Source organism: Mixophyes fleayi, chromosome 10 (assembly GCF_038048845.1).
Source record: "Mixophyes fleayi isolate aMixFle1 chromosome 10, aMixFle1.hap1, whole genome shotgun sequence".
Classification (NCBI taxonomy): domain Eukaryota; kingdom Metazoa; phylum Chordata; class Amphibia; order Anura; family Limnodynastidae; genus Mixophyes; species Mixophyes fleayi.
Genome location: NC_134411.1, coordinates 34,994,826 through 35,003,516, shown reverse-complemented (window position 1 = coordinate 35,003,516; position 8,691 = coordinate 34,994,826).

Below are 8,691 nucleotides of genomic sequence, written 5' to 3'. Positions count from 1 at the left end.
CAGGCCCCATGAGTGGATCCGGATACTACCTGGCCATGTCCCTTTATTGCTCCCCTTGCAAAGGAGCAAGTATTCCCTTCTTGGCGTGATGTGGTGACTCCCAGACAGTGAATGGGAGCCGCAGTATAGCTGAAATAAAAGCAAAAAAAAAATTAAAAATGATTCATAAAAAAAAATTATAATAATAAAAAAAAGAGAGCAGTCAGGTCACAGCGGGCCCTCTTATCCGTCCGGGCCCCTTACACTGGAACCCCCTTATATCCCCTTGATGGTTGATTCTACAAACTCTTTAGAGTGAGCTTTATAGTAGAAACAGTTTTGTACAAGTGAACTGTGGTGCATCATCATCATCATCATCATCAGCAGCTCTTTATATGTATAATATATTAGATTGTATGTATATATATTACTGGGCAGCTGTTCAGGGGTTAATCCCCGACTCTGAGTGGTGATGGGCGGCTGTCACTGGCCGCTTAGTCATCCCCTAATGATCAGCCAGCGAGTTTCCCGCACTTTTCCTCAGCCAGCCAATCAGAGGCGACCTGGCTGGATCCACTGCACAGCTGTGAGGAGAGCAGCTGACAGCAGCCTCTCTGACAGGAATTGGGGGAAGAAGGAGGACATGAGGGGGTATGGAGGGGGCAGAGAGATTAGGGGACAGGGAAATACAGAAACAAGAGGGAGAAGTCAGGGGGCAGATAAGTGAGGGGGGTGGGTGAGAGAACTGGGGTAATTAGAGAAAAGTTTTCATGGGGGGGATAGTGTGAGTCAGGGAATACATGGGGGGATCAGGGAGGAAGGGGGAGAATCATTACAGCTAATAGAGGGAAAACAGGGAAGAAAGTGGGGATAGACCTCCCAGGTAAGGGAGACTTAGTGGTACAAACAAATAAACAGTTATTTAATTATTTCTGTCAGATAAATAGATGGTTTTGTTGGTTTGTTTTGTTAAGAATAATTATCCTGAAGTAAATCACTTAGTTACCTCAAATTACTATATTACTGTTAGTCAGTAAATTACTATATTACTGTCAGTCAGTAAATTGCTATGTTACTGTCAGTCAGTAAATTGCTATGTTACTGTCAGTCAGTAAATTACTATATTACTGTCAGTCAGTAAATTACATATGGCTGGTTTTAGTTAGTAAATTACTGGATTGTTGTTAGTCTGTCAGTAAATTACATATGAATGCTCAGTCAGTAAATTACTGGATTATTGTTAGTCAGTAAATTACATATGGATGTTTAGTTAGTAAATTACTGGATTATTATTAGTCAGAGTAAGCAGGGAAAAGTGAAGATAGATGGAGGATAGATAAGGGGAGCAGGAGATAATAGTAATAGGAGTGAGAGACAGGAATAAATAGAATAGGACAAGATTAAAAGTAGGGATAGGCCCCAGCAGCAGCCAGGTATATACATCAGGACGCCTCATCTATGGTGGATCCAAGAAAGAGGAGAAGCGCCCTGAGCAGCGACGTCGTGTCCCAGAGTCACCCCGGACGTCGTGTCCCAGAGTCACCCCGGACGTCGTGTCCCAGAGTCACCCCGGACGTCGTGTCCCAGAGTCACCCCGGACGCCGTGTCCCAGAGTCACCCCGGACGTCGTGTCCCAGAGTCACCCCGGACGTCGTGTCCCAGAGTCACCCCGGACGTCGTGTCCCAGAGTCACCCCAGATCGTGTCCCAGAGTCACCCCGGACGTCGTGTCCCAGAGTCACCCCGGACGTCGTGTCCCAGAGTCACCCCGGACGTCGTGTCCCAGAGTCACCCCGGACGTCGTGTCCCAGAGTCACCCCAGACGTCGTGTCCCAGAGTCACCCCGGACGTCGTGTCCCAGAGTCACCCCAGATCGTGTCCCAGAGTCACCCCGGACGTCGTGTCCCAGAGTCACCCCGGACGTCGTGTCCCAGAGTCACCCTGAACATAATACAGGACGCAGCCAGGTACCATCCCATATGTCAGCAGAGGTAAGTGTTACCACTCATTAATATAACATTCTCAGTACTGTCCTGGCCGTGTAAAGCATAATATGTTACAGCTAGTCAGATAACATAACATGGAGATTCTTCCAAGGCGCTCTGTGACTAAATGTAGTTTATCTAATGACTGCTTGTTATTTTCTGTTGAATTTATATATAACATTGTGAATATTTTATGTAACCGCTACAGAAAAGTAGTAACGTAAAACAAATTAGAGAGAACATTCAGCTGCTAATATTGTGCAGGATAATGTCACCTTATCAATAAGACTACTAGAGGAGAGAATATAAAAATGATACTTTATACTTTTATACTTCCTCAGTGTAATAGATAAGGAAAGAATCACGGTGTTCTTGAGTAACTATTAGTTTTAGCATTTGGATAATTTAGTGCATAATGAAGTCTGATTTTAACCTCATTATATACTTGTAATTAGTTACTAAGTCCTTATTGTTTTTATAAAGTACACCCTGTGTAATTACCCCTCTCTAGCCCAGCAATCCCTCGTCCCCACCAAACCACCCCCATCATTGTTCCTATTTCCCCTAACACAAATCATCCGTTTTATGAGTCCAGTATATTTGGGATCTCTCTGTTGGTTGGGTCTCTCCTCCCTCTGTGTCAGGGTCAATATATATTGGGAATTACATCCAACATGCCAAACAAGGTAAGTGATAATCCTCCACACATAGAGAATAAGAGCAGACGCTGAGAATTACACCCAGCTGGGGTGAATTAAACCTTCAAGTATACAAGTTGTTAGGATTACACCTTTGCAACCTCTCAGTCAGGCCTATGTCTATGGCCAGAGAATGGATCGTCTGGGGATGGGAGGAGAATTGGCAATAAATCACAAAATGGTTTAATTCTGACTTATACTGGGACCACTAGAGCTCAGATTGTCCGTTTGTCCCCATTCATCACCACTCACTGTGAATTGTAGTCCTGGATCAAACAGTTCGGTACAGAGTCACAGCAGGAAATTGGGGGGTGAGGGGAATAATTACCACTTCACTACTCCAAACATGATTCCACCAATAGATTCATTCACCCAATTATTTTTAACCCCAAAAATTTACACCAAAATTGAATCACCCAATTCCAAGTATAATAATAACAAATACTAATACTTAAAATAAACTTTGCAATAGAGTGCAGAAACGAACGTGGACAAGTTAATTAGTATGAACACAAGTGGGTATGGAATAGAATGGAGTTTACAATTGAATGCTTTCTTAAAAAAGCAAATCAGATATTTAAAATCACTGCTAAAATCTATTTTTTAATGGTTAAAAAAGGGGAAAATATTTTTATTGTCTAAAGACATTTTATACATTTTAGAATATGGTGCATTCTCGTTCCATCAAAGATATTTTTTTTTTAAAAAAACATTTTCACATCCTTCCACTTCTATAGATCATAGAATGAGTATTGTTGAACTGACACCTTTCCACATAGAACGTTACCTTAGGAGTTAACAAAACAGAAGCTGAAACAACTTGCACGTATATGACCAGTACAATACATGCATTGAGGGATATATTACAGCATTATGTAAAGCAAAAATGCAAATTGATTTCCATAGTATGAAATGCATCTTCTATTATGCCTGATTAGTAGTGTTACTTATAGCTTTGTTACTTTGCAATGAACATTACAGCTGTAATCAACCTTCAGTTGTTATTCATTAGTCCTGTGATAAAATATGAGTGTTCTAAGGTAGATCTGTCCAAATGTTGGCCCATGGGCCAAAGGTGACCCTGAGCTACATTGTGGCTGTTTGTGTCTTTCAAATCTCCATAGATTCTGTTATTATGTTATATTTTTTAACAGTGTCCAACCTGAGAACACAAAGATGTGGGCAGCACGGTGGCTCAGTGGTTAGCACTTCTGCCTCACAGCGCTGGGGTCACGAGTTCAATTTCCAACCATGGCCTTATCTGTGTGGAGTTTGTATGTTCTCCCCGTGTTTGCGTGGGTTTCCTCCGGGTGCTCTGGTTTCCTCCCATACTCCAAAAACATACTGGTAGGTTAATTGGCTGCTATCAAAATTGACCCTAGCCTCTCCCTCTCTGTCTGTGTGTGTTAGGGGATTTAGACTGTAAGCTCCAATGGGGCAGAGACTGATGTGAATGAGTTCTCTGTACAGCGCTGCGGAATCAGTAGCGCTATATAAATAAATGGTGATGATGATGATGATAGTATCTTATAAACAAAGAGTGAGCATAAAGTTATGGTACCAAGTCGGTGACCGGTGGTATTTTATATAATGTGTAAAATAAACCTTTACTTTCACCTTACTGCACATTTATAGAATTCCACCTGTCCCCCAAGTGGATATATACGTCTGCCGTATCTCTTGCTCAGGCTACAGGGCTAGTCTAAGTCCTGAGTACTAGTGATGGCAGTCTCATATGCATGCTAGGACATGTGTTTACAAACAGGAACAACTGTAAAAATGTATTTTATGCTCAGTAGACATTAAGAACATCCTAATAAATGTATTTCATGATAAAAAAATTCTGAGGGTTCAAATGTATAGTCCACATAGGCATTGGACGTATCCTGCAGTGTCTTGTGTAGTAAAGCAGAGTAGATCTACACCTGAATTCAACAGGACATGTATCTTCAGATCCGCTCTGTGTTGAATTCGGGAGTACACAGAGCCGATTTACGTGCATTTTTGAACAAATGCAAGTTGCGCTCAGTATACGTGCAGATGCAGTTGACCGCCAATAGAAGCGGGTGAAGAGTGTAACGTGCCTAGCAACGGGAAGAGAGCATCATTGCGCATGCACTCGCAGCGTGGCTGCCCAAAACCAGGCTACGGAACGTGGCCAGCAAGAGGAGACAGGCGTCCGTTCTCATCACCTAGGGGAAGTGCGGGGACGGCGCCTGACACCTGCTCACCCTTAGTGAGATAATGAGATGCAGGTGTAAAAGGTTGGTCACAGTGTCCTCCATTCTTCATGCTACAGAAAAGTCTAACTTGCAGGTGGACATGATCATGTGCGTGCCGTCAACTCTGTGCCCTCTGTCTTCAGTGTATATCCGGTGACTTACAGCCTTACCCACCAGCTGTTGCTAGGTGACAAACCTCCCGACAAAGAAAGAGGGATGGCATGTTAAACTAAAGTCTGAAAAGTGGAACTACGATGCACGTTATCAAGCAGCCTCCGAGGCTTGTAAACTAACAGAAGTGCCCGACCACATAACGAATTCATGTGGACGGCTTTACCGACTGGTCAAACACTCAGAGGCTTCACCTAGATATGTGTCCATGTGAACAAATTCTCCTAGCAACAAGACAGTCTTGTAAAACAAGACACGTAAGACCAACAATATAAATGAAACAGAAGAAAATTTATGGATTTAATCAACCGCCTGTCAGAATAACTAAATTAAAAGAAAATTGGCACCAATTTGAGTGGCAAACTAAATACATGAATGAATCATAAAAAAGGAGAACAAACATAAAGTAATAATACACAAACAGTCCTACTGAATATGTATCCTATCATAAGTACAGCATAATAACAATTACATGTTTTTCCCATAGTGAGTATCACTCAGAAATCAAAACAACTAAATGAAAAGGTCTGTGCTCCAGGTAATCAGTTTAATACCTGCAAAAATGTTATATAAATCACCACTAAAGCAGTCTCAAAAAAACTAAAGAAATTCTAAATATTCATAAAATCAACAAAGATTAAAGTCCTCATTTAAGCCTTGAGGTGCCAGAGTGTTTAATGGTTAAAGCTAATACCTTGCTCAGTTCACATAACCACAAACAAATATGAGAACAATACACAAGAAAGAATAGTTTATGTTACAACTAGAAGCCAGATACTGTTGCATCTACATACAGGCAAACGCCAGGCAAAATTAGTGTCACATCTAAAATATGGGATAAAGTAAAACATACCAAATTATTTGTTATTGACTACAGTGGTTTATTGTGTTAAGCAGTTTGTTTTAACTTGTGAAATGACTACACACATCATCACCATTTATTTATATAGCCCTACTGATTCCACAGCGCTGTACAGAGAACTCATTCACATCAGTCCCTGCCCCATTTAAGCTTACAGTCTAAATTCCATAACATACAGAGAGAGAGAGAGAGAGAGAGACTAGGGTCAATTTTTGATAGCAGCCAATTAACCTACTAGTATGTTTTTTGGAGTTTGGGAGGAAACCGGAGCACCCGGAGGAAACCCACGCAAACACAGGGAGAACATGCAAACTTCACACAGATAAGGCCATGGTTAGGAATTGAACTCATGACCCCAGTGATGTGAGGCAGAAGTGCTAACCACTTAGCCACTGTGCATGGTGAATATTTCATTAAAAGTAACTTGCACAATCTACCATAATTATCTGTACATGACTTATGTGCACGTGAAAAAGAGAAAGTGTAGTTTTTGAGCATTACTATATGTATAACATGGTAAATACCAGCAATTTGGCACTTTTCACATTTTATTGCCTCATTATAAGCACACCATTGCCAGTAGAGTAAAATAAAACATTAAAAATGCACTAGACAAGTTGGATGTGTGAACGTTTTTTCATATATTGGTGCATTTGACACCACAGCATATCTCCCAACATGTCTGTCCCCGGCAGCAGGACAGGGGGTGTGGCCATGCTGTGAAAGGGGTGTGACTGGTTTCGTCCTCAGAGGGCTGCCTAGCACTGTAAAGTGCCAAGCCCATTACATACCTCCATTACCCCAACATTCCCATCAGAGGGGCAAACAAAGCCCTAACATTGGTACTGTCCCTCTGAAATTGGGACAGTTGGGAGGTATGCCACAATCCCCCAGCATTAGTTTGACAGGAGCCTCACATTAATCTTCTGTGCTTGCTGGAGCACAGGTGTTTTCATTACTGACTGACACATTGTAACAGATCCACAGGCGGTCCTAATTATGTCACATGTGATCCGGAAAACCTGCACTGTTGGGGAGCCCTGAGGACTGGATTTAGGAAACCCTGGTCTACAGGCTGATCCATCTCCACCCACTTCAAACCAGGTTACATGCAACCAAATTTGCACCAGTTTTCATAAATCCCCATTTAGTCCTGTATACTATTTGTACTTTATTCTGTAACTGAGCTTTAGTACTGTACAGGAGTGCCAAGAGGGGGGATGGGTCAGGTATAAAGTGCCTTGGCCTCCCTTGGGGTCAAGTGATGGCAGATTATGTTGGGGACAAACATTAAAGCCACATTAAAGGATGGGCAAAGTGACTGAATGGATCACAGGGAGAGAAGCGTGGGTTTCCTCCGGGTGCTCCGGTTTCCTCCCACACTCATACATGATAGGTTAATTGGCTGCTGACTAATAAGGACCCTGGTGTGTGTGTATATGTTTACGTGTTAGTATATGCTTGCGTCTTGACATATTGGCATGTAGACGGGTAGCGGATTACGGCCGTCTACAGCAGCCAGCGGCACTGATTACTTACACATGGAAAACATATGACAGATCAGAGCAGAAAGACTAAACCGCTGTATTAACTCAGTAAACTAGTCACCAGATTATTGTTGTAGATTGCACCAGTATCTCACTCTCATGCTCTCCAAGTTACTAAGAACTGTGCTACTCCCTAATGTTCCCCGACTACACAGTGTATTTAATTTATTTCAGTGGACCATACGTTTGGCTTTGATATGAAGTACAATTTCCGACTTCCAGTGTGCCAGACCACAATCCATAACTCTTTCTGGCTTTAAACTTTACTACGATATACCCCGGGACACTTGTATGTTGAATTACTTATTGACTGTTGCCAGTGTATACTGTGATCTTGATTCTATTCTGTAATGTGTTATTAGAAGATCACCAGCACTTAGAGAACTGCACATTTCTCCATAAAGCTACTATACAGTGGTGTCCCAGACCTGATGTTAGATCTATACTTCTATATTTATAACATAAAACACAGGTATAACGTGATTTATGTATACTGTACATCCAAGTTATATAGGGAGCTATGTTTATTCTTTCTAAGTATCTATTAAATGTCAGTGGAAAGATTGCTGCTTGCCTCACACAGACATCATTGTTCCTATATTATTCTGAACAATTAAGTTAAAGTTTCTCTGCACTTTGAAGTGCAGCTGGGTAATGTGTGGGAAAGTACTTTGTAATTTAACCCAGTTCCATGAAGATTTCTCCAGGATGCGATATGACGATCTGTGCACTACATTACAGTATAATCACAAGAGACATCGACAGTCTATAACTGCACTAAATGATCAGTAGGAAGTGAGACAGCTGCAGTAACAAACTTTTAGCAAATCCTGGATCACACACACTGTAAAACAGTCATCTACACACAGCATGTCTTATGCTGCACAGTGCAGCAATATATATTAGCAATTGTGTCTTCTTTTATTGATCAGTGCAGACATAGGTACACATACCTTCCAACATTTGGGTAGAAGGCATCGGGACAAGGGACATGGCCATGGCACAATTGGGGCATGGTGACACCCCAGGGGCGAGCCTAGTGGTGTTTTTAGCAGACTGCTCCATACTCTCCTCCCCTCCCTTCCAAAAACCTTCATTCAGCATTCACCACTGCTCTGATATATTTACCAACTTTCCCATTGGTCGGGACAAAGCTATCCCGATTGAGATGGTGGGACAGAGCTCTCAAACCGGGAAAGTCCTGCCTAAATCAGTACAGGTGTGAAGG